Source organism: Pristiophorus japonicus, unplaced genomic scaffold, assembly GCF_044704955.1.
Source record: "Pristiophorus japonicus isolate sPriJap1 unplaced genomic scaffold, sPriJap1.hap1 HAP1_SCAFFOLD_61, whole genome shotgun sequence".
Taxonomy (NCBI): domain Eukaryota; kingdom Metazoa; phylum Chordata; class Chondrichthyes; family Pristiophoridae; genus Pristiophorus; species Pristiophorus japonicus.
The window spans coordinates 4,064,631-4,091,931 of record NW_027254520.1 but is presented as its reverse complement, the minus strand read 5'-3'; the positions used below and the strand labels follow the sequence as shown (position 1 = coordinate 4,091,931).

Below are 27,301 nucleotides of genomic sequence, written 5' to 3'. Positions count from 1 at the left end.
ACACAATGGGAGCGGTGCTTATGATCCGATACGTTGAACCGAATGTTGAGGCCAGAACACTATAACATGCCTGGAATGTAGGGTTTGAACGCCTTTTAATCAGACCAGGCAGCTTGGCCACCCCGGATTGATTTCCTGCATGATTTAAATTCGGCAGCCAAGGGACTAAATCCAAAGCCAGCTTCTCACATCTTTTCAGCGCGAGAGAAACAGGACGCAATCATATTCAGGGCAGAGTCTGTTTCAAGTTGAATTTGAGATTGACGTTGAATGTATGCTTATCCCTTTGGAGGTGAGCTCATGCGTGCAGAAAGGAAGATACACTGATCAAGTATTTGCCGGAATCAAACCGGGGTTGACGTTGTCCAATGAGACGCAGAGCCGAGTACATCTGAGAGACATGAACTTTACTCAGTTCGGTGAGTTTCACTTTGCTCCTGTGAATCTCCAGGATTTTTAGACGCTGTGTGAACAACGGAGTGCAATCACACGTTTTAATTTGAAACATGTCAGTTTTCTCACATGTCGACCGGCTGAGAAGTCGTTTTTTGACTAAAAGTTGGCAGGGCTCGTCCGGGATTTGAACCCGGGACCTCTCGCATTTCAATTATTATGATCCCAAAGCGAGAATCATACCCCTAGACCAACGAGCCGCCGACAGTGAAGGACGTAGCTCTCAGTTTCTGACGTTAGTTTGCTATTCGGCCCATTGTGCCTGTGCTGACTCTCAGAGACCGATCTCATGAGTCCCCCTCTCCATCGTCCTGCTGATGTTTTCCCTTTGATGAAGTGATTATTTTTTGTAACATTACTTCACCAACGAGTTGCATCCTTTTCAGTAAAAGGTGAATTTGGCAATGAGGATAAATGTGATTGAATAAAAAAACTAGGGGAAAATGTTTAACACAATAACAACGAAGCTGGGGGCATACTGGATCAGCAGTCCATTGCCTCAACCTGTCAGTCACCTTGTCTCCGATTTACTGCAAAGTCAGACATCCATCCCCTACTTTTTGCTTTCAAACAGAGATAATGTGCACGAAAGTCTACTTCACCGCTTGTTTTGCCCGTGCAACCAGATCGACAGTGATGAAAATGTACCATTAGCTTCTTAAAGCACACAGCCTTCCTTTACTTCAGGTGAGTGACTGTCCGAGCTGGTTGGTTTTGAGGCAGAATCAAAACAAAGAATATAAAATTTCACGCGGCGCGATAGCTGACCGCTGCAGGACTAGAACCTGCAATCTTCTCATAAGATCACAGTTACAATCGAAGTCAGACACCTTATCCTTTAGGCCACGCGGCCGCTATCGGCGGTGCTTAATTTGTTGTTTTTTATATTGAGAGCAAATTTGGGACAAGGGTTGCATCAAGGAGTGGATATCGGAAAACATGAGCATATTTTGAGTAATGAACAGATGCGCTGCGATATGGATGTACACGGACACAGGCAAAGTCAATGTAGCTTGAAACACAAAAGTTTAACAATTCGGTTCTCACAGCTGATAATCACACTCCTTTTTAATTGTACAGGATGATCCGGATAATGAGAAAATACGTTTTAAAGGGGCAATTGATGAACCGGAACTGACAACCATCCCGTTGAAACAGACACCGAATGATCCTGGACAGGAAGCACATCCCTCTTACACAGCTGTAGAATTACCGTTCACGGACAGCAGTTGCCTTTCAGAAGAATAAAGTGGGATTTCCATCATTCCTGAATGCAATTGTGTTGTGCGTGATTGAGCGCGGTTCTCATAAGCAGGCGGGACTGGGACGGTTGTTGAAGCCACAGGTGATAGACAAGCAGGAAATAGGGAGGGAAATAAAACCAACCCAGACAAACAGACAATTTAAAACATATATATATTTATCATAATAAGAAAATAAATAAATTTACAATTTTATTGCAAAAAATTGAATTTGATTTGATTGAAATAAATAAAAAATTGTTTCTTAATCTATATATTTTTGATTGAACGAAGTCTGTGCGACTGCATGAAATCCACTGCAAATCAGGGTGTGCAGTCAGTAAATACCCAAACACAGTAAGCCCATGGTGTAAGACAAGCCACGAGGGAAGATGTGGGCAACAAAGCCCATCTTTTAAAGTCGCGAGTGCTTTTCTGCAGAATCAGAGTGAAGCTGCGTGTGCTGTGAAATAGGTCAAATGTAATAGAGCCAATGCAGGCAGAACAGACAAAGCACATTTATTGTGAAAGTTAAAAAGTAGGGAATGTATGTAAATATATGCATATATAAATATTGATACATATATTTACATAAACAAAGCCAGTCAGTCAGTCATGTCTTGTCTTGTCTTGATTTGATTTGTATTTGAAAATAAGGGGGAAGGAGCTCATCATGTCACACAGCCCATCCGTAAGCTCTCGCTAAAATCGCTATGTTTCTAACTTATATAATTTGCCTTCTTTCACATGTGGAATAGCAAAATCCCACAGCAGATTCTTCTCCTGTCAGGCAGTCCCCGAATGCGTGTTGAATCAAATCAGTGTGGCTTCAAGTTGCATGTAATGCATTTTTCCTCCCATGACATGAAATGCACAGTAAGATCGCACAGAACGTTTCCACGCACTCTCTCACTTACACAAACACTCCAAGAAACTAAAAATTCTGCACCCTCCAAAGGCAGTTTTTGAAATTTGAAATTTGAAATCCGGGACAGACAGCACATTCCTTTTAAACAGATAGATAATGATCCGATACTGATAGCACACCATTTTGTAGAGACAGAGAATGACTCCGGGCAGACCAGCACATCACCTTAAAATGGATACAGAAACACAATGAACAAAAACAAAGCATTCTGTAAAACTCTGCAGGCCGTGAACATTCTGTGGATGAATTTCCCGGGCTCACGTTCAGTCGGATGATCATTCCGATCTTTTAAGAAAAATGTAAAGTTTACAGATTTTTCCACGAAAATAGCGCCTGGAAAAAAATAGGCAGCGAGGAAGGACAAAAGGGAATGCTTGTGATACAGTGGAGCGTAGGAGTGATTGAATAATAAATGGCACAATGCGAAAAGGCAAAGTGGGTGGTAAGCGGGCAATAAAGTAACAAAGGAAGGACCAGAGGAGGTGTTAGTGTGAACAGCAGAACCATTAGCAGACAATGGGAGCGGTGCTTATGATCCGATACGTTGAACCGAATGTTGAGGCCAGAACACTATAACATGCCTGGAATGTAGGGTTTGAACGCCTTTTAATCAGACCAGGCAGCTTGGCCACCCCGGATTGATTTCCTGCATGATTTAAATTCGGCAGCCAAGGGACTAAATCCAAAGCCAGCTTCTCACATCTTTTCAGCGCGAGAGAAACAGGACGCAATCATATTCAGGGCAGAGTCTGTTTCAAGTTGAATTTGAGATTGACGTTGAATGTATGCTTATCCCTTTGGAGGTGAGCTCATGCGTGCAGAAAGGAAGATACACTGATCAAGTATTTGCCGGAATCAAACCGGAGTTGACGTTGTCCAATGAGACGCAGAGCCGAGTACATCTGAGAGACATGAACTTTGCTCAGTTCGGTGAGTTTCACTTTGCTTTTGTGAATCTCCAGGATTTTTAGACGCTGTGTGAACAACGGAGTGCAATCACACGTTTTAATTTGAAACATATCAGTTTTCTCACATGTCGACCGGCTGAGAAGTCGTTTTTTGACTAAAAGTTGGCAGGGCTCGTCCGGGATTTGAACCCGGGACTTCTCACATTTCAATTATTATGATCCGAAAGCGAGAATCATACCCCTAGACCAACGAGCCGCCGACAGTGAAGGACGTAGCTCTCAGTTTCTGACATTAGTTTGCTATTCGGCCCATCGTGCCTGTGCTGACTCTCAGAGACCGATCTCATGAGTCCCCCTTTCCATCGTCCTGCTCGTGTTTTCCCTTTGATGAAGTGATTATTTTTTGTGACGTTACTTCACCAACGAGCTGCATCCTTTTCAGTAAAAGGTGAATTTGGCAATGAGGATAAATGTGATTGAATAAAAAAACTAGGGGTAAATGTTTAACACAATAACGACGAAGCTGGGGACAGGCGGGATCAGCAGTCCATTGCCTCAACCTGTCAGTCACCTTGTCTCCTATTTACTGCAAAGTCAGACATCCATCCCCTACTTTTTGCTTTCAAACAGAGATAATGTGCACAAAAGTCTACTTCACCGCTTGTTTTGCCCGTGCAACCAGATCGACAGTGATGAAAATGTACCATTAGCTTCTTAAAGCACACAGCCTTCCTTTACTTCAGGTGAGTGACTGTCCGAGATGGTTGGTTTTGAGGCAGAATCCAAACAAAGAATATAAAATTTCACGCGGTGCGATAGCTGACCGCTGCAGGACTAGAACCTGCAATCTTCTCATAAGATCACAGTTACAATCGAAGTCAGACACCTTATCCTTTAGGCCACGCGGCCGCTATCGGCGGTACTTAATTTGTTGTTTTTTATATTGAGAGCAAATTTGGGACAAGGGTTGCATCAAGGAGTGGATATCGGAAAACATGAGCATATTTTGAGTAATGAACAGATGCGCTGCGATATGGATTTACACGGACACAGGCAAAGTCAATGTAGCTTGAAACACAAACGTTTAACAATTCGGTTCTCACAGCTGATAATCACACTCTTTTTTAATTGTACAGGATGATCCGGATAATGAGAAAATACGTTTTAAAGGGGCAATTGATGAACCGGAACTGACAACCATCCCGTTGAAACAGACACCGAATGATCCTGGACAGGAAGCACATCCGTCTTACACAGCTGTAGAATTGCCGTTCACGGACAGCAGTTCCCTTTCAGAAGAATAAAGTGGGATTTCCATCATTCCTGAATGCAATTGTGTTGTGCGTGATTGAGCGCGGTTCTCATGAGCACGCGGGACTGGGACGGTTGTTGAAGCCACAGGTGATAGACAAGCAGGAAAGAGGGAGGGAAATAAAACCAACCCAGACAAACAGACAATTTAAAACATATATATATTTATCACAATAAGACAATAAATAAATTTACAATTTTATTGCAAAAAATTGAATTTGATTTGATTGAAATAAATACAAAATTGTTTCTTAATCTATATATTTTTGATTGAACGAAGTCTGTGCGACTGCATGAAATCCACTGCAAATCAGGGTGTGCAGTCAGTAAATACCCAAACACAGTAAGCCCATGGTGTAAGACAAGCCACAAGGGAAGATGTGGGCAACAAAGGCCATCTTTTAAAGTCGCGATTGCTTTTCTGCAGGATCAGACAGAAGCTGCGTGTGCTGTGAAAGAGGTCAAATGTAATAGAGCCAATGCAGGCAGAACAGAAAAGCACATTTATTGTCAAAGTTAAAAAGTAGGGAATGTATGTAAATATATGCATATATAAATATTGATACATATATTTATATAAACAAAGTCAGTCAGTCAGTCATGTCTTGTCTTGTCTTGATTTGATTTGTATTTGAAAATAAGGGGGAAGGAGCTCATCATGTCACACAGCCCATCCGCAAGCTCTCGCTAAAATCGCTATGTTTCTAACTTATATAATTTGCCTTCTTTCACATGTGGAATAGCAAAATCCCACAGCAGATTCTTCTCCTGTCAGGCAGTCCCCGAATGCGTGTTGAATCAAATCAGTGTGGCTTCAAGTTGCATGTAATCCATTTTTCCTCCCATGACATGAAATGCACAGTAAGATCGCGCAGAACGTTTCCACGCACTCTCTCACTTACACAAACACTCCAACAAACTAAAAATTCTGCACCCTCCAAAGGCAGTTTTTGAAATTTGAAATTTGAAATCCGGGACCGACAGCACATTCCTTTTAAACAGATAGATAATGATCCGATACTGATAGCACACCATTTTGGAGAGACAGAGAATGACCCCAGGCAGACCAGCACATCACCTTAAAAGGGATACAGAAACACAATGAACAAAAACAAAGCATTCTGTAAAACTCAGCAGGCCGTGAACATTCTGTGGATGAATTTCCCGGGCTCACGTTCAGTCGGATGATCATTCCGATCTTTTAAGAAAAATGTAAAGTTTACAGATTTTTCCACGAAAATAGCGCCTGGAAAAAAATAGGCAGCGAGGAAGGACAAAAGGGAATGTTTGTGATACAGTGGAGCGTAGGAGTGATTGAATAATAAATGGCACAATGCGAAAAGGCAAAGTGGGTGGTAAGCGGGCAATAAAGTAACAAAGGATGGACCAGAGGAGGTGTTAGTGTGAACAGCAGAACCATTAGCAGACAATGGGAGCGGTGCTTATGATCCGATACGTTGAACCGAATGTTGAGGCCAGAACACTATAACATGCCTGGAATGTAGGGTTTGAACGGCTTTTAATCAGACCAGGCAGCTTGGCCACCCCGGATTGATTTCCTGCATGATTTAAATTCGGCAGCCAAGGGACCAAATCCAAAGCCAGCTTCTCACATCTTTTCAGCGCGAGAGAAACAGGACGCAATCATATTCAGGGCAGAGTCTGTTTCAAGTTGAATTTGAGATTGACGTTGAATGTATGCTTATCCCTTTGGAGGTGAGCTCATGCGTGCAGAAAGGAAGATACACTGATCAAGTATTTGCCGGAACCAAACCGGGGTTGACGTTGTCCAATGAGACGCAGAGCCGAGTACATCTGAGAGACATGAACTTTACTCAGTTCGGTGAGTTTCACTTTGCTCCTGTGAATCTCCACGATTTTTAGACGCTGTGTGAACAACGGAGTGCAATCACACGTTTTAATTTGAAACATGTCAGTTTTCTCACATGTCGACCGGCTGAGAAGTCGTTTTTTGACTAAAAGTTGGCAGGGCTCGTCCGGGATTTGAACCAGGGACCTCTCGCATTTCAATTATTATGATCCCAAAGCGAGAATCATACCCCTAGACCAACGACCCGCCGACAGTGAAGGACGTAGCTCTCAGTTTCTGACGTTAGTTTGCTATTCGGCCAATCGTGCCTGTGCTGACTCTCAGAGACCGATCTCATGAGTCCCCCTTTCCATCGTCCTGCTCGTGTTTTCCCTTTGATGAAGTGATTATTTTTTGTGACATTACTTCACCAACGAGCTGCATCCTTTTCAGTAAAAGGTGAATTTGGCAATGAGGATAAATGTGATTGAATAAAAAAACGAGGGGAAAGCGTTTAACACAATAACGACGAAGCTGGGGGCATACTGGATCAGCAGTCCATTGCCTCAACCTGTCAGTCACCTTGTCTCCTATTTACTGCAAAGTCAGACATCCATCCCCTACTTTTTGCTTTCAAACAGAGATAATGTGCACGAAAGTCTACTTCACCGCTTGTTTTGCCCGTGCAACCAGATCGACAGTGATGAAAATGTACCATTAGCTTCTTAAAGCACACAGCCTTCCTTTACTTCAGGTGAGTGACTGTCCGAGATGGTTGGTTTTGAGGCAGAATCCAAACAAAGAATATAAAATTTCACGCGGCGCGATAGCTGACCGCTGCAGGACTAGAACCTGCAATCTTCTCATAAGATCACAGTTACAATCGAAGTCAGACACCTTATCCTTTAGGCCACGCGGCCGCTATCGGCGGTACTTAATTTGTTGTTTTTTATATTGAGAGCAAATTTGGGACAAGGGTTGCATCAAGGAGTGGATATCGGAAAACATGAGCATATTTTGAGTAATGAACAGATGCGCTGCGATATGGATGTACACGGACACAGGCAAAGTCAATGTAGGTTGAAACACAAACGTTTAACAATTCGGTTCTCACAGCTGATAATCACACTCTTTTTTAATTGTACAGGATGATCCGGATAATGAGAAAATACGTTTTAAAGGGGCAATTGATGAACCGGAACTGACAACCATCCCGTTGAAACAGACACCGAATGATCCTGGACAGGAAGCACATCCGTCTTACACAGCTGTAGAATTGCCGTTCACGGACAGCAGTTGCCTTTCAGAAGAATAAAGTGGGATTTCCATCATTCCTGAATGCAATTGTGTTGTGCGTGATTGAGCGCGGTTCTCATGAGCACGCGGGACTGGGACGGTTGTTGAAGCCACAGGTGACAGACAAGCAGGAAAGAGGGAGGGAAATAAAACCAACCCAGACAAACAGACAATTTAAAACATATATATATTTATCACAATAAGACAATAAATAAATTTACAATTTTATTGCAAAAAATTGAATTTGATTTGATTGAAATAAATACAAAATTGTTTCTTAATCTATATATTTTTGATTGAACGAAGTCTGTGCGACTGCATGAAATCCACTGCAAATCAGGGTGTGCAGTCAGTAAATACCCAAACACAGTAAGCCCATGGTGTAAGACAAGCCACAAGGGAAGATGTGGGCAACAAAGGCCATCTTTTAAAGTCGCGATTGCTTTTCTGCAGGATCAGACAGAAGCTGCGTGTGCTGTGAAAGAGGTCAAATGTAATAGAGCCAATGCAGGCAGAACAGAAAAGCACATTTATTGTCAAAGTTAAAAAGTAGGGAATCTATGTAAATATATGCATATATAAATATTGATACATATATTTATATAAACAAAGTCAGTCAGTCAGTCATGTCTTGTCTTGTCTTGATTTGATTTGTATTTGAAAATAAGGGGGAAGGAGCTCATCATGTCACACAGCCCATCCGCAAGCTCTCGCTAAAATCGCTATGTTTCTAACTTATATAATTTGCCTTCTTTCACATGTGGAATAGCAAAATCCCACAGCAGATTCTTCTCCTGTCAGGCAGTCCCCGAATGCGTGTTGAATCAAATCAGTGTGGCTTCAAGTTGCATGTAATGCATTTTTCCTCCCATGACATGAAATGCACAGTAAGATCGCGCAGAACGTTTCCACGCACTCTCTCACTTACACAAACACTCCAACAAACTAAAAATTCTGCACCCTCCAAAGGCAGTTTTTGAAATTTGAAATTTGAAATCCGGGACAGACAGCACATTCCTTTTAAACAGATAGATAATGATCCGATACTGATAGCACACCATTTTGTAGAGACAGAGAATGACTCCGGGCAGACCAGCACATCACCTTAAAATGGATACAGAAACACAATGAACAAAAACAAAGCATTCTGTAAAACTCTGCAGGCCGTGAACATTCTGTGGATGAATTTCCCGGGCTCACGTTCAGTCGGATGATCATTCCGATCTTTTAAGAAAAATGTAAAGTTTACAGATTTTTCCACGAAAATAGCGCCTGGAAAAAAATAGGCAGCGAGGAAGGACAAAAGGGAATGCTTGTGATACAGTGGAGCGTAGGAGTGATTGAATAATAAATGGCACAATGCGAAAAGGCAAAGTGGGTGGTAAGCGGGCAATAAAGTAACAAAGGAAGGACCAGAGGAGGTGTTAGTGTGAACAGCAGAACCATTAGCAGACAATGGGAGCGGTGCTTATGATCCGATACGTTGAACCGAATGTTGAGGCCAGAACACTATAACATGCCTGGAATGTAGGGTTTGAACGCCTTTTAATCAGACCAGGCAGCTTGGCCACCCCGGATTGATTTCCTGCATGATTTAAATTCGGCAGCCAAGGGACTAAATCCAAAGCCAGCTTCTCACATCTTTTCAGCGCGAGAGAAACAGGACGCAATCATATTCAGGGCAGAGTCTGTTTCAAGTTGAATTTGAGATTGACGTTGAATGTATGCTTATCCCTTTGGAGGTGAGCTCATGCGTGCAGAAAGGAAGATACACTGATCAAGTATTTGCCGGAATCAAACCGGAGTTGACGTTGTCCAATGAGACGCAGAGCCGAGTACATCTGAGAGACATGAACTTTGCTCAGTTCGGTGAGTTTCACTTTGCTCCTGTGAATCTGCAGGATTTTTAGACGCTGTGTGAACAACGGAGTGCAATCACACGTTTTAATTTGAAACATATCAGTTTTCTCACATGTCGACCGGCTGAGAAGTCGTTTTTTGACTAAAAGTTGGCAGGGCTCGTCCGGGATTTGAACCCGGGACCTCTCGCATTTCAATTATTATGATCCGAAAGCGAGAATCATACCCCTAGACCAACGAGCCGCCGACAGTGAAGGACGTAGCTCTCAGTTTCTGACGTTAGTTTGCTATTCGGCCCATCGTGCCTGTGCTGACTCTCAGAGACCGATCTCATGAGTCCCCCTTTCCATCGTCCTGCTCGTGTTTTCCCTTTGATGAAGTGATTATTTTTTGTGACATTACTTCACCAACGAGCTGCATCCTTTTCAGTAAAAGTTGAATTTGGCAATGAGGATAAATGTGATTGAATAAAAACACTAGGGGAAAATGTTTAACACAATAACGACGAAGCTGGGGGCATGCGGGATCAGCAGTCCATTGCCTCAACCTGTCAGTCACCTTGTCTCCTATTTACTGCAAAGTCAGACATCCATCCCCTACTTTTTGCTTTCAAACAGAGATAATGTGCACGAAAGTCTACTTCACCGCTTGTTTTGCCCGTGCAACCAGATCGACAGTGAAGAAAATGTACCATTAGCTTCTTAAAGCACACAGCCTTCCTTTACTTCAGGTGAGTGACTGTCCGAGATGGTTGGTTTTGAGGCAGAATCCAAACAAAGAATATAAAATTTCACGCGGCGCGATAGCTGACCGCTGCAGGACTAGAACCTGCAATCTTCTCATAAGATCACAGTTACAATCGAAGTCAGACACCTTATCCTTTAGGCCACGCGGCCGCTATCGGCGGTACTTAATTTGTTGTTTTTTATATTGAGAGCAAATTTGGGACAAGGGTTGCATCAAGGAGTGGATATCGGAAAACATGAGCATATTTTGAGTAATGAACAGATGCGCTGCGATATGGATGTACACGGACACAGGCAAAGTCAATGTAGCTTGAAACACAAACGTTTAACAATTCGGTTCTCACAGCTGATAATCACACTCTTTTTTAATTGTACAGGATGATCCGGATAATGAGAAAATACGTTTTAAAGGGGCAATTGATGAACCGGAACTGACAACCATCCCGTTGAAACAGACACCGAATGATCCTGGACAGGAAGCACATCCGTCTTACACAGCTGTAGAATTGCCGTTCACGGACAGCAGTTGCCTTTCAGAAGAATAAAGTGGGATTTCCATCATTCCTGAATGCAATTGTGTTGTGCGTGATTGAGCGCGGTTCTCATGAGCACGCGGGACTGGGACGGTTGTTGAAGCCACAGGTGATAGACAAGCAGGAAAGAGGGAGGGAAATAAAACCAACCCAGACAAACAGACAATTTAAAACATATATATATTTATCACAATAAGACAATAAATAAATTTACAATTTTATTGCAAAAAATTGAATTTGATTTGATTGAAATAAATACAAAATTGTTTCTTAATCTATATATTTTTGATTGAATGAAGTCTGTGCGACTGCATGAAATCCACTGCAAATCAGGGTGTGCAGTCAGTAAATACCCAAACACAGTAAGCCCATGGTGTAAGACAAGCCACAAGGGAAGATGTGGGCAACAAAGGCCATCTTTTAAAGTCGCGATTGCTTTTCTGCAGGATCAGACAGAAGCTGCGTGTGCTGTGAAAGAGGTCAAATGTAATAGAGCCAATGCAGGCAGAACAGAAAAGCACATTTATTGTCAAAGTTAAAAAGTAGGGAATGTATGTAAATATATGCATATATAAATATTGATACATATATTTATATAAACAAAGTCAGTCAGTCAGTCATGTCTTGTCTTGTCTTGATTTGATTTGTATTTGAAAATAAGGGGGAAGGAGCTCATCATGTCACACAGCCCATCCGCAAGCTCTCGCTAAAATCGCTATGTTTCTAACTTATATAATTTGCCTTCTTTCACATGTGGAATAGCAAAATCCCACAGCAGATTCTTCTCCTGTCAGGCAGTCCCCGAATGCGTGTTGAATCAAATCAGTGTGGCTTCAAGTTGCATGTAATCCATTTTTCCTCCCATGACATGAAATGCACAGTAAGATCGCGCAGAACGTTTCCACGCACTCTCTCACTTACACAAACACTCCAACAAACTAAAAATTCTGCACCCTCCAAAGGCAGTTTTTGAAATTTGAAATTTGAAATCCGGGACCGACAGCACATTCCTTTTAAACAGATAGATAATGATCCGATACTGATAGCACACCATTTTGGAGAGACAGAGAATGACCCCAGGCAGACCAGCACATCACCTTAAAAGGGATACAGAAACACAATGAACAAAAACAAAGCATTCTGTAAAACTCAGCAGGCCGTGAACATTCTGTGGATGAATTTCCCGGGCTCACGTTCAGTCGGATGATCATTCCGATCTTTTAAGAAAAATGTAAAGTTTACAGATTTTTCCACGAAAATAGCGCCTGGAAAAAAATAGGCAGCGAGGAAGGACAAAAGGGAATGTTTGTGATACAGTGGAGCGTAGGAGTGATTGAATAATAAATGGCACAATGCGAAAAGGCAAAGTGGGTGGTAAGCGGGCAATAAAGTAACAAAGGATGGACCAGAGGAGGTGTTAGTGTGAACAGCAGAACCATTAGCAGACAATGGGAGCGGTGCTTATGATCCGATACGTTGAACCGAATGTTGAGGCCAGAACACTATAACATGCCTGGAATGTAGGGTTTGAACGGCTTTTAATCAGACCAGGCAGCTTGGCCACCCCGGATTGATTTCCTGCATGATTTAAATTCGGCAGCCAAGGGACCAAATCCAAAGCCAGCTTCTCACATCTTTTCAGCGCGAGAGAAACAGGACGCAATCATATTCAGGGCAGAGTCTGTTTCAAGTTGAATTTGAGATTGACGTTGAATGTATGCTTATCCCTTTGGAGGTGAGCTCATGCGTGCAGAAAGGAAGATACACTGATCAAGTATTTGCCGGAACCAAACCGGGGTTGACGTTGTCCAATGAGACGCAGAGCCGAGTACATCTGAGAGACATGAACTTTACTCAGTTCGGTGAGTTTCACTTTGCTCCTGTGAATCTCCACGATTTTTAGACGCTGTGTGAACAACGGAGTGCAATCACACGTTTTAATTTGAAACATGTCAGTTTTCTCACATGTCGACCGGCTGAGAAGTCGTTTTTTGACTAAAAGTTGGCAGGGCTCGTCCGGGATTTGAACCAGGGACCTCTCGCATTTCAATTATTATGATCCCAAAGCGAGAATCATACCCCTAGACCAACGACCCGCCGACAGTGAAGGACGTAGCTCTCAGTTTCTGACGTTAGTTTGCTATTCGGCCAATCGTGCCTGTGCTGACTCTCAGAGACCGATCTCATGAGTCCCCCTTTCCATCGTCCTGCTCGTGTTTTCCCTTTGATGAAGTGATTATTTTTTGTGACATTACTTCACCAACGAGCTGCATCCTTTTCAGTAAAAGGTGAATTTGGCAATGAGGATAAATGTGATTGAATAAAAAAACGAGGGGAAAGCGTTTAACACAATAACGACGAAGCTGGGGGCATACTGGATCAGCAGTCCATTGCCTCAACCTGTCAGTCACCTTGTCTCCTATCTACTGCAAAGTCAGACATCCATCCCCTATTTTTGCATTCAAACAGAAATAATGTGCACGAAAGTCTACTTCACCGCTTGTTTTGCCCGTGCAACCAGATCGACAGTGATGAAAATATGCCATTAGCTTCTTAAAGCACACAGCCTTCCTTTACTTCAGGTGAGTGACTGTCCGAGATGGTTGGTTTTGAGGCAGAATCAAAACAAAGAATATAAAATTTCACTCGGCGCGATAGCTGACCGCTGCAGGACTAGAACCTGCAATCTTCTCATAAGATCACAGTTACAATCGAAGTCAGACACCTTATCCTTTAGGCCACGCGGCCGCTATCGTCGGTGCATAATTTGTTGTTTTTTATATTGAGAGCAAATTTGGGACAAGGGTTGCATCAAGGAGTGGATATCGGAAAACATGAGCATATTTTGAGTAATGAACAGATGCGCTGCGATATGGATGTACACGGACACAGGCAAAGTCAATATAGCTTGAAACACAACAGTTTAACAATTCCGTTCTCACAGCTGATAATCACACTCCTTTTTAAATGTACAGGATGATCCGGATAATGAGAAAATACGTTTTAAAGGGGCAATTGATGAACCGGAACTGACAACCATCCCGTTGAAACAGACACCGAATGATCCTGGACAGGAAGCACATCCATCTTACACAGCTGTAGAATTGCCCTTCACGGACAGCAGTTGCCTTTCAGAAGAATAAAGTGGGATTTCTATCATTCCTGAATGCAATTGTGTTGTGCGTGATTGAGCGCGGTTCTCATGAGCGCGCGGGACTGGGACGGTTGTTGAAGCCACAGGTGACAGACAAGCAGGAAAGAGGGAGGGAAATAAAACCAACCCAGTCAAACAGACAATTTAAAACATATATATATTTATCATGATAAGAAAATAAATAAATTTACAATTTTATTGCAAAAAATTTAATTTGATTTGATTGAAATAAATAAATAATTGTTTCTTAATCTATATATTTTTGATTGAACGAAGTCTGTGCGACTGCATGAAATCCACTGGAAATCAGGGTGTGCAGTCAGTAAATACCCAAACACAGTGAACACATGGTGTAAGACAAGCCACGAGGGAAGATGTGGACAACAAAGCCCATCTTTTAAAGTCGCGAGTGCTTTTCTGCAGGATCAGAGTGAAGCTGCGTGTGCTGTGAAATAGGTCAAATGTAATAGAGCCAATGCAGGCAGAACAGACAAAGCACATTTATTGTGAAAGTTAAAAAGTAGGGAATGTATGTAAATATATGCATATATAAATATTGATATATATATTTATATAAACAAAGTCAGTCAGTCAGTCATGTCTTGTCTTGTCTTGATTTGATTTGTATTTGAAAATAAGGGGGAAGGAGCTCATCATGTCACACAGCCCATCCGCAAGCTCTCGCTAAAATCGCTATGTTTCTAACTTATATAATTTGCCTTCTTTCACATGTGGAATAGCAAAATCCCACAGCAGATTCTTCTCCTGTCAGGCAGTCCCCGAATGCGTGTTGAATCAAATCAGTGTGGCTTCAAGTTGCATGTAATGCATTTTTCCTCCCATGACATGAAATGCACAGTAAGATCGCGCAGAACGTTTCCACGCACTCTCTCACTTACACAAACACTCCAACAAACTAAAAATTCTGCACGCTCCAAAGGCAGTTTTTGAAATTTGAAATTTGAAATCCGGGACAGACAGCACATTCCTTTTAAACAGATAGATAATGATCCGATACTGATAGCACACCATTTTGTAGAGACAGAGAATGACCCCGGGCAGACCAGCACATCACCTTAAAAGGGATACAGAAACACAATGAACAAAAACAAAGCATTCTGTAAAACTCTGCAGGCCGTGAACATTCTGTGGATGAATTTCCCGGGCTCACGTTCAGTCGGATGATCATTCCGATCTTTTAAGAAAAATGTAAAGTTTACAGATTTTTCCACGAAAATAGCGCCTGGAAAAAAATAGGCAGCGAGGAAGGACAAAAGGGAGTGCTTGTGATACAGTGGAGCGTAGGAGTGATTGAATAATAAATGGCACAATGCGAAAAGGCAAAGTGGGTGGTAAGCGGGCAATAAAGTAACAAAGGAAGGACCAGAGGAGGTGTTAGTGTGAACAGCAGAACCATTAGCAGACAATGGGAGCGGTGCTTATGATCCGATACGTTGAACCGAATGTTGAGGCCAGAACACTATAACATGCCTGGAATGTAGGGTTTGAACGCCTTTTAATCAGACCAGGCAGCTTGGCCACCCCGGATTGATTTCCTGCATGATTTAAATTCGGCAGCCAAGGGACTAAATCCAAAGCCAGCTTCTCACATCTTTTCAGCGCGAGAGAAACAGGACGCAATCATATTCAGGGCAGAGTCTGTTTCAAGTTGAATTTGAGATTGACGTTGAATGTATGCTTATCCCTTTGGAGGTGAGCTCATGCGTGCAGAAAGGAAGATACACTGATCAAGTATTTGACGGAATCAAACCGGAGTTGACGTTGTCCAATGAGACGCAGAGCCGAGTACATCTGAGAGACATGAACTTTGCTCAGTTCGGTGAGTTTCACTTTGCTCCTGTGAATCTCCAGGATTTTTAGACGCTGTGTGAACAACGGAGTGCAATCACACGTTTTAATTTGAAACATATCAGTTTTCTCACATGTCGACCGGCTGAGAAGTCGTTTTTTGACTAAAAGTTGGCAAGGCTCGTCCGGGATTTGAACCCGGGACCTCTCGCATTTCAATTATTATGATCCGAAAGCGAGAATCATACCCCTAGACCAACGAGCCGCCGACAGTGAAGGACGTAGCTCTCAGTTTCTGACGTTAGTTTGCTATTCGGCCCATCGTGCCTGTGCTGACTCTCAGAGACCGATCTCATGAGTCCCCCTTTCCATCGTCCTGCTCGTGTTTTCCCTTTGATGAAGTGATTATTTTTTGTGACATTACTTCACCAACGAGCTGCATCCTTTTCAGTAAAAGTTGAATTTGGCAATGAGGATAAATGTGATTGAATAAAAAAACTAGGGGAAAATGTTTAACACAATAACGACGAAGCTGGGGGCATGCGGGATCAGCAGTCCATTGCCTCAACCTGTCAGTCACCTTGTCTCCTATTTACTGCAAAGTCAGACATCCATCCCCTACTTTTTGCTTTCAAACAGAGATAATGTGCACGAAAGTCTACTTCACCGCTTGTTTTGCCCGTGCAACCAGATCGACAGTGATGAAAATGTACCATTAGCTTCTTAAAGCACACAGCCTTCCTTTACTTCAGGTGAGTGACTGTCCGAGATGGTTGGTTTTGAGGCAGAATCAAAACAAAGAATATAAAATTTCACGCGGCGCGATAGCTGACCGCTGCAGGACTAGAACCTGCAATCTTCTCATAAGATCACAGTTACAATCGAAGTCAGACACCTTATCCTTTAGGCCACGCGGCCGCTATCGGCGGTACTTAATTTGTTGTTTTTTATATTGAGAGCAAATTTGGGACAAGGGTTGCATCAAGGAGTGGATATCGGAAAACATGAGCATATTTTGAGTAATGAACAGATGCGCTGCGATATGGATGTACACGGACACAGGCAAAGTCAATGTAGGTTGAAACACAAACGTTTAACAATTCGGTTCTCACAGCTGATAATCACACTCTTTTTTAATTGTACAGGATGATCCGGATAATGAGAAAATACGTTTTAAAGGGGCAATTGATGAACCGGAACTGACAACCATCCCGTTGAAACAGACACCGAATGATCCTGGACAGGAAGCACATCCGTCTTACACAGCTGTAGAATTGCCGTTCACGGACAGCAGTTGCCTTTCAGAAGAATAAAGTGGGATTTCCATCATTCCTGAATGCAATTGTGTTGTGCGTGATTGAGCGCGGTTCTCATGAGCACGCGGGACTGGGACGGTTGTTGAAGCCACAGGTGACAGACAAGCAGGAAAGAGGGAGGGAAATAAAACCAACCCAGACAAACAGACAATTTAAAACATATATATATTTATCACAATAAGACAATAAATAAATTTACAATTTTATTGCAAAAAATTGAATTTGATTTGATTGAAATAAATACAAAATTGTTTCTTAATCTATATATTTTTGATTGAACGAAGTCTGTGCGACTGCATGAAATCCACTGCAAATCAGGGTGTGCAGTCAGTAAATACCCAAACACAGTAAGCCCATGGTGTAAGACAAGCCACAAGGGAAGATGTGGGCAACAAAGGCCATCTTTTAAAGTCGCGATTGCTTTTCTGCAGGATCAGACAGAAGCTGCGTGTGCTGTGAAAGAGGTCAAATGTAATAGAGCCAATGCAGGCAGAACAGAAAAGCACATTTATTGTCAAAGTTAAAAAGTAGGGAATCTATGTAAATATATGCATATATAAATATTGATACATATATTTATATAAACAAAGTCAGTCAGTCAGTCATGTCTTGTCTTGTCTTGATTTGATTTGTATTTGAAAATAAGGGGGAAGGAGCTCATCATGTCACACAGCCCATCCGCAAGCTCTCGCTAAAATCGCTATGTTTCTAACTTATATAATTTGCCTTCTTTCACATGTGGAATAGCAAAATCCCACAGCAGATCCTTCTCCTGTCAGGCAGTCCCCGAATGCGTGTTGAATCAAATCAGTGTGGCTTCAAGTTGCATGTAATGCATTTTTCCTCCCATGACATGAAATGCACAGTAAGATCGCGCAGAACGTTTCCACGCACTCTCTCACTTACACAAACACTCCAACAAACTAAAAATTCTGCACCCTCCAAAGGCAGTTTTTGAAATTTGAAATTTGAAATTCGGGACCGACAGCACATTCCTTTTAAACAGATAGATAATGATCCGATACTGATAGCACACCATTTTGGAGAGACAGAGAATGACCCCAGGCAGACCAGCACATCACCTTAAAAGGGATACAGAAACACAATGAACAAAAACAAAGCATTCTGTAAAACTCAGCAGGCCGTGAACATTCTGTGGATGAATTTCCCGGGCTCACGTTCAGTCAGATGATCATTCCGATCTTTTAAGAAAAATGTAAAGTTTACAGATTTTTCCACGAAAATAGCGCCTGGAAAAAAATAGGCAGCGAGGAAGGACAAAAGGGAATGTTTGTGATACAGTGGAGCGTAGGAGTGATTGAATAATAAATGGCACAATGCGAAAAGGCAAAGTGGGTGGTAAGCGGGCAATAAAGTAACAAAGGATGGACCAGAGGAGGTGTTAGTGTGAACAGCAGAACCATTAGCAGACAATGGGAGCGGTGCTTATGATCCGATACGTTGAACCGAATGTTGAGGCCAGAACACTATAACATGCCTGGAATGTAGGGTTTGAACGCCTTTTAATCAGACCAGGCAGCTTGGCCACCCCGGATTGATTTCCTGCATGATTTAAATTCGGCAGCCAAGGGACTAAATCCAAAGCCAGCTTCTCACATCTTTTCAGCGCGAGAGAAACAGGACGCAATCATATTCAGGGCAGAGTCTGTTTCAAGTTGAATTTGAGATTGACGTTGAATGTATGCTTATCCCTTTGGAGGTGAGCTCATGCGTGCAGAAAGGAAGATACACTGATCAAGTATTTGCCGGAATCAAACCGGGGTTTCGGTTGTCCAATGAGACGCAGAGCCGAGTACATCTGAGAGATATGAATTTTACTCAGTTCGGTGAGTTTCACTTTGCTCCTGTGAATCTCCAGGATTTTTAGACGCTGTGTGAACAACGGAGTGCAATCACACGTTTTAATTTGAAACATATCAGTTTTCTCACATGTCGACCGGCTGAGACGTCGTTTTTTGACTAAAAGTTGGCAGGGCTCGTCCGCGATTTGAACCCGGGACCTCTCGCATTTGGAATTATTATAATCCCAAAGCGAGAATCATACCCCTACACCAACGAGCCACCGACAGTGAGAAACGTCGCTCTCAGTTGCTGACGTTAGTTTGCTATTCGGCCCATCGTGCCTGTGCTGACTCTCAGAGACCGATCTCATGAGTCCCCCTATACATCGTCCTGCTAATGTTTTCCCTTTGATGAAGTGATTATTTTTTGTGACATTACTTCACCAACGAGTTGCATCCTTTTCAGTAAAAGGTGAATTTGGCAATGAGGATAAATGTGATTGAATAAAAAAACTAGGGGAAAATGTTTAACACAATAACAACGAAGCTGGGGGCATACTGGATCAGCAGTCCATTGCCTCAACCTGTCAGTCACCTTGTCTCCGATTTACTGCAAAGTCAGACATCCATCCCCTACTTTTTGCTTTCAAACAGAGATAATGTGCACGAAAGTCTACTTCACCGCTTGTTTTGCCCGTGCAACCAGATCGACAGTGATGAAAATGTACCATTAGCTTCTTAAAGCACACAGCCTTCCTTTACTTCAGGTGAGTGACTGTCCGAGATGGTTGGTTTTGAGGCAGAATCAAAACAAAGAATATAAAATTTCACGCGGCGCGATAGCTGACCGCTGCAGGACTAGAACCTGCAATGTTCTCATAAGATCACAGTTACAATCGAAGTCAGACACCTTATCCTTTAGGCCACGCGGCCGCTATCGGCGGTACTTAATTTGTTGTTTTTTATATTGAGAGCAAATTTGGGACAAGGGTTGCATCAAGGAGTGGATATCGGAAAACATGAGCATATTTTGAGTCATGAACAGATGCGCTGCGATATGGATGTACACGGACACAGGCAAAGTCAATGTAGCTTGAAACACAAAAGTTTAACAATTCGGTTCTCACAGCTGATAATCACACTCCTTTTTAATTGTACAGGATGATCCGGATAATGAGAAAATACGTTTTAAAGGGGCAATTGATGAACCGGAACTGACAACCATCCCGTTGAAACAGACACCGAATGATCCTGGACAGGAAGCACATCCCTCTTACACAGCTGTAGAATTACCGTTCACGGACAGCAGTTGCCTTTCAGAAGAATAAAGTGGGATTTCCATCATTCCTGAATGCAATTGTGTTGTGCGTGATTGAGCGCGGTTCTCATAAGCACGCGGGACTGGGACGGTTGTTGAAGCCACAGGTGATGGACAAGCAGGAAATAGGGAGGGAAATAAAACCAACCCAGACAAACAGACAATTTAAAACATATATATATTTATCATAATAAGAAAATAAATAAATTTACAATTTTATTGCAAAAAATTGAATTTGATTTGATTGAAATAAATAAAAAATTGTTTCTTAATCGATATATTTTTGATTGAACGAAGTCTGTGCGACTGCATGAAATCCACTGCAAATCAGGGTGTGCAGTCAGTAAATACCCAAACGCAGTAAGCCCATGGTGTAAGACAAGCCACGAGGGAAGATGTGGGCAACAAAGCCCATCTTTTAAAGTCGCGAGTGCTTTTCTGCAGAATCAGAGTGAAGCTGCGTGTGCTGTGAAATAGGTCAAATGTAATAGAGCCAATGCAGGCAGAACAGACAAAGCACATTAATTGTGAAAGTTAAAAAGTAGGGAATGTATGTAAATATATGCATATATAAATATTGATACATATATTTACATAAACAAAGCCAGTCAGTCAGTCATGTCTTGTCTTGTCTTGATTTGATTTGTATTTGAAAATAAGGGGGAAGGAGCTCATCATGTCACACAGCCCATCCGCAAGCTCTCGCTAAAATCGCTATGTTTCTAACTTATATAATTTGCCTTCTTTCACATGTGGAATAGCAAAATACTACAGCAGATTCTTCTCCTGTCAGGCAGTCCCCGAATGCGTGTTGAATCAAATCAGTGTGGCTTCAAGTTGCATGTAATGCATTTTTCCTCCCATGACATGAAATGCACAGTAAGATCGCGCAGAACGTTTCCACGCACTCTCTCACTTACACAAACACACCAACAAACTAATCATTCTGCACCCTCCTAAGGCAGTTTTTGTAATTTGAAATTTGAAATCCGGGACAGACAGCACATTCCTTTTAAACAGATAGATAATGATCCGATACTGATAGCACACCATTTTGGTGAGACAGAGAATGACCCCGGGCAGACCAGCATATCACCTTAAAAGGGATACCGAAACACAATGAACAAAAACAAAACATTCTGTAAAACTCAGCAGGCCGTGAACATTCTGTGGATGCATTCCCCGGGCTCAAGTTCAATCAGATGATCATTCCGATATTTAAAGAAAAATGTAAAGTTTACAGATTTTTCCACGAAAATAGCGCCTGGAAAAATATAGGCAGCGAGGAAGGACAAAAGGGAATGCTGTGATACAGCGGAGCGTAGGAGTGATTGAATAATAAATGACACAATGCGAAAAGGCAAAGTGGGTGGTAAGCGGGCAATAAAGTAACAACGGATGCACCAGAGGAGGTGTTAGTGTGAACAGCAGAACCATTAGCAGACAATGGGAGCGGTGCTTATGATCCGAATGTTGAGTCCAGAACACTATAACATGCCTGGAATGTAGGTTTTGAACGCCTCTTAATCAGACCAGGCAGCTTGGCCACCCCGGATTGATTTCCTGCACGGTTTAAATTCGACAGCCAAGGGACTAAATCCAAAGCCTGCTTCTCACATCTTTTCAGCGCGAGAGAAACAGGACGCACTCATATTCAGGGCAGAGTCTGTTTCACGTTGAATTTGAGATTGACGTTGAATGTATGCTTATTTCAATGGTGGTGAGCTCATGCGTGCAGAAAGGAAGATACACTGATCAATTATTTGCCGGAATCAAACCGGGGTTTAGATTGTCCAATGAGACGAAGAGCCGAGTACATCTGAGAGACATGAACTTTAATCAGTTCGGTGAGTTTCACTTTGCTCCTGGGACTCTCCAGGATTTTTGGACGCTGTGTGAACAAAGGAGTGCAATCACACGTTTTAATTTGAAACATATCAGTTTTCTCACATGTCGACCGGCTGAGAAGTCGTTTTTTGACTAAAAGTTGGCAGGGCTCGTCCGGGATTTGAACCCGGGACCTCTCGCATTTCAATTATTATGATCCGAAAGCGAGAATCATACCCCTAGACCAACGAGCCGCCGACAGTGAAGGACGTAGCTCTCAGTTTCTGACGTTAGTTTGCTATTCGGCCCATCGTGCCTGTGCTGACTCTCAGAGACCGATCTCATGAGTCCCCCTTTCCATCGTGCTGCTCGTGTTTTCCCTTTGATGAAGTGATTATTTTTTGTGACATTACTTCACCAACGAGCTGCATCCTTTTCAGTAAAAGTTGAATTTGGCAATGAGGATAAATGTGATTGAATAAAAAAACTAGGGGAAAATGTTTAACACAATAACGACGAAGCTGGGGGCATGCGGGATCAGCAGTCCATTGCCTCAACCTGTCAGTCACCTTGTCTCCTATTTACTGCAAAGTCAGACATCCATCCCCTACTTTTTGCTTTCAAACAGAGATAATGTGCACGAAAGTCTACTTCACCGCTTGTTTTGCCCGTGCAACCAGATCGACAGTGATGAAAATGTACCATTAGCTTCTTAAAGCACACAGCCTTCCTTTACTTCAGGTGAGTGACTGTCCGAGATGGTTGGTTTTGAGGCAGAATCCAAACAAAGAATATAAAATTTCACGCGGCGCGATAGCTGACCGCTGCAGGACTAGAACCTGCAATCTTCTCATAAGATCACAGTTACAATCGAAGTCAGACACCTTATCCTTTAGGCCACGCGGCCGCTATCGGCGGTACTTAATTTGTTGTTTTTTATATTGAGAGCAAATTTGGGACAAGGGTTGCATCAAGGAGTGGATATCGGAAAACATGAGCATATTTTGAGTAATGAACAGATGCGCTGCGATATGGATGTACACGGACACAGGCAAAGTCAATGTAGCTTGAAACACAAACGTTTAACAATTCGGTTCTCACAGCTGATAATCACACTCTTTTTTAATTGTACAGGATGATCCGGATAATGAGAAAATACGTTTTAAAGGGTCAATTGATGAACCGGAACTGACAACCATCCCGTTGAAACAGACATCGAATGATCCTGGACAGGAAGCACATCCGTCTTACACAGCTGTAGAATTGCCGTTCACGGACAGCAGTTGCCTTTCAGAAGAATAAAGTGGGATTTCCATCATTCCTGAATGCAATTGTGTTGTGCGTGATTGAGCGCGGTTCTCATGAGCACGCGGGACTGGGACGGTTGTTGAAGCCACAGGTGATAGACAAGCAGGAAAGAGGGAGGGAAATAAAACCAACCCAGACAAACAGACAATTTAAAACATATATATATTTATCACAATAAGACAATAAATAAATTTACAATTTTATTGCAAAAAATTGAATTTGATTTGATTGAAATAAATACAAAATTGTTTCTTAATCTATATATTTTTGATTGAACGAAGTCTGTGCGACTGCATGAAATCCACTGCAAATCAGGGTGTGCAGTCAGTAAATACCCAAACACAGTAAGCCCATGGTGTAAGACAAGCCACAAGGGAAGATGTGGGCAACAAAGGCCATCTTTTAAAGTCGCGATTGCTTTTCTGCAGGATCAGACAGAAGCTGCGTGTGCTGTGAAAGAGGTCAAATGTAATAGAGCCAATGCAGGCAGAACAGAAAAGCACATTTATTGTCAAAGTTAAAAAGTAGGGAATGTATGTAAATATATGCATATATAAATATTGATACATATATTTATATAAACAAAGTCAGTCAGTCAGTCATGTCTTGTCTTGTCTTGATTTGATTTGTATTTGAAAATAAGGGGGAAGGAGCTCATCATGTCACACAGCCCATCCGCAAGCTCTCGCTAAAATCGCTATGTTTCTAACTTATATAATTTGCCTTCTTTCACATGTGGAATAGCAAAATCCCACAGCAGATTCTTCTCCTGTCAGGCAGTCCCCGAATGCGTGTTGAATCAAATCAGTGTGGCTTCAAGTTGCATGTAATGCATTTTTCCTCCCATGACATGAAATGCACAGTAAGATCGCGCAGAACGTTTCCACGCACTCTCTCACTTACACAAACACTCCAACAAACTAAAAATTCTGCACCCTCCAAAGGCAGTTTTTGAAATTTGAAATTTGAAATCCGGGACCGACAGCACATTCCTTTTAAACAGATAGATAATGATCCGATACTGATAGCACACCATTTTGGAGAGACAGAGAATGACCCCAGGCAGACCAGCACATCACCTTAAAAGGGATACAGAAACACAATGAACAAAAACAAAGCATTCTGTAAAACTCAGCAGGCCGTGAACATTCTGTGGATGAATTTCCCGGGCTCACGTTCAGTCAGATGATCATTCCGATCTTTTAAGAAAAATGTAAAGTTTACAGATTTTTCCACGAAAATAGCGCCTGGAAAAAAATAGGCAGCGAGGAAGGACAAAAGGGAATGTTTGTGATACAGTGGAGCGTAGGAGTGATTGAATAATAAATGGCACAATGCGAAAAGGCAAAGTGGGTGGTAAGCGGGCAATAAAGTAACAAAGGATGGACCAGAGGAGGTGTTAGTGTGAACAGCAGAACCATTAGCAGACAATGGGAGCGGTGCTTATGATCCGATACGTTGAACCGAATGTTGAGGCCAGAACACTATAACATGCCTGGAATGTAGGGTTTGAACGGCTTTTAATCAGACCAGGCAGCTTGGCCACCCCGGATTGATTTCCTGCATGATTTAAATTCGGCAGCCAAGGGACCAAATCCAAAGCCAGCTTCTCACATCTTTTCAGCGCGAGAGAAACAGGACGCAATCATATTCAGGGCAGAGTCTGTTTCAAGTTGAATTTGAGATTGACGTTGAATGTATGCTTATCCCTTTGGAGGTGAGCTCATGCGTGCAGAAAGGAAGATACACTGATCAAGTATTTGCCGGAATCAAACCGGGGTTGACGTTGTCCAATGAGACGCAGAGCCGAGTACATCTGAGAGACATGAACTTTACTCAGTTCGGTGAGTTTCACTTTGCTCCTGTGAATCTCCAGGATTTTTAGACGCTGTGTGAACAACGGAGTGCAATCACACGTTTTAATTTGAAACATGTCAGTTTTCTCACATGTCGACCGGCTGAGAAGTCGTTTTTTGATTAAAAGTTGGCAGGGCTCGTCCGGGATTTGAACCCGGGACCTCTCGCATTTCAATTATTATGATCCCAAAGCGAGAATCATACCCCTAGACCAACGAGCCGCCGACAGTGAAGGACGTAGCTCTCAGTTTCTGACGTTAGTTTGCTATTCGGCCAATCGTGCCTGTGCTGACTCTCAGAGACCGATCTCATGAGTCCCCCTTTCCATCGTCCTGCTCGTGTTTTCCCTTTGATGAAGTGATTATTTTTTGTGACATTACTTCACCAACGAGCTGCATCCTTTTCAGTAAAAGGTGAATTTGGCAATGAGGATAAATGTGATTGAATAAAAAAACGAGGGGAAAGCGTTTAACACAATAACGACGAAGCTGGGGGCATACTGGATCAGCAGTCCATTGCCTCAACCTGTCAGTCACCTTGTCTCCTATCTACTGCAAAGTCAGACATCCATCCCCTATTTTTGCATTCAAACAGAAATAATGTGCACGAAAGTCTACTTCACCGCTTGTTTTGCCCGTGCAACCAGATCGACAGTGATGAAAATATGCCATTAGCTTCTTAAAGCACACAGCCTTCCTTTACTTCAGGTGAGTGACTGTCCGAGATGGTTGGTTTTGAGGCAGAATCAAAACAAAGAATATAAAATTTCACGCGGCGCGATAGCTGACCGCTGCAGGACTAGAACCTGCAATCTTCTCATAAGATCACAGTTACAATCGAAGTCAGACACCTTATCCTTTAGGCCACGCGGCCGCTATCGTCGATGCATAATTTGTTGTTTTTTATATTGAGAGCAAATTTGGGACAAGGGTTGCATCAAGGAGTGGATATCGGAAAACATGAGCATATTTTGAGTAATGAACAGATGCGCTGCGATATGGATGTACACGGACACAGGCAAAGTCAATATAGCTTGAAACACAACAGTTTAACAATTCGGTTCTCACAGCTGATAATCACACTCCTTTTTAAATGTACAGGATGATCCGGATAATGAGAAAATACGTTTTAAAGGGGCAATTGATGAACCGGAACTGACAACCATCCCGTTGAAACAGACACCGAATGATCCTGGACAGGAAGCACATCCATCTTACACAGCTGTAGAATTGCCCTTCACGGACAGCAGTTGCCTTTCAGAAGAATAAAGTGGGATTTCTATCATTCCTGAATGCAATTGTGTTGTGCGTGATTGAGCGCGGTTCTCATGAGCGCGCGGGACTGGTACGGTTGTTGAAGCCACAGGTGACAGACAAGCAGGAAAGAGAGAGGGAAATAAAACCAACCCAGTCAAACAGACAATTTAAAACATATATATATTTATCATGATAAGAAAATAAATAACTTTACAATTTTATTGCAAAAAATTTAATTTGATTTGATTGAAATAAATAAATAATTGTTTCTTAATCTATATATTTTTGATTGAACGAAGTCTGTGCGACTGCATGAAATCCACTGGAAATCAGGGTGTGCAGTCAGTAAATACCCAAACACAGTGAACACATGGTGTAAGACAAGCCACGAGGGAAGATGTGGACAACAAAGCCCATCTTTTAAAGTCGCGAGTGCTTTTCTGCAGGATCAGAGTGAAGCTGCGTGTGCTGTGAAATAGGTCAAATGTAATAGAGCCAATGCAGGCAGAACAGAAAAAGGCACATTTATTGTGAAAGTTAAAAAGTAGGGAATGTATGTAAATATATG

The 27,301-nt window shown here is 42.3% G+C and overlaps 5 non-coding genes across 5 annotated transcripts; all 5 read right to left on the bottom strand.

Moving 5' to 3' along the window:
- Positions 1–565: 565 nt before the first annotated feature.
- On the bottom strand, positions 566–653 carry trnap-ugg (transfer RNA proline (anticodon UGG)). The gene is given in 2 exon segments: positions 566–601; positions 618–653. It is a non-coding gene; the product is annotated as a tRNA-Pro (tRNA).
- Positions 654–9,962: 9,309 nt separating this feature from the next.
- On the bottom strand, positions 9,963–10,050 carry trnar-ucg (transfer RNA arginine (anticodon UCG)). Its single transcript is given in 2 exon segments — positions 9,963–9,998; positions 10,015–10,050. It is a non-coding gene; the product is annotated as a tRNA-Arg (tRNA).
- A 6,176-nt stretch (positions 10,051–16,226) lies between these two features.
- trnar-ucg (transfer RNA arginine (anticodon UCG)) lies at positions 16,227–16,314 on the bottom strand. Its single transcript is given in 2 exon segments — positions 16,227–16,262; positions 16,279–16,314. It is a non-coding gene; the product is annotated as a tRNA-Arg (tRNA).
- Positions 16,315–22,478: 6,164 nt separating this feature from the next.
- trnar-ucg (transfer RNA arginine (anticodon UCG)) lies at positions 22,479–22,566 on the bottom strand. Its single transcript is given in 2 exon segments — positions 22,479–22,514; positions 22,531–22,566. It is a non-coding gene; the product is annotated as a tRNA-Arg (tRNA).
- Positions 22,567–25,610: 3,044 nt separating this feature from the next.
- Positions 25,611–25,698, bottom strand: trnap-ugg (transfer RNA proline (anticodon UGG)). Its single transcript is given in 2 exon segments — positions 25,611–25,646; positions 25,663–25,698. It is a non-coding gene; the product is annotated as a tRNA-Pro (tRNA).
- Positions 25,699–27,301: the final 1,603 nt, after the last annotated feature.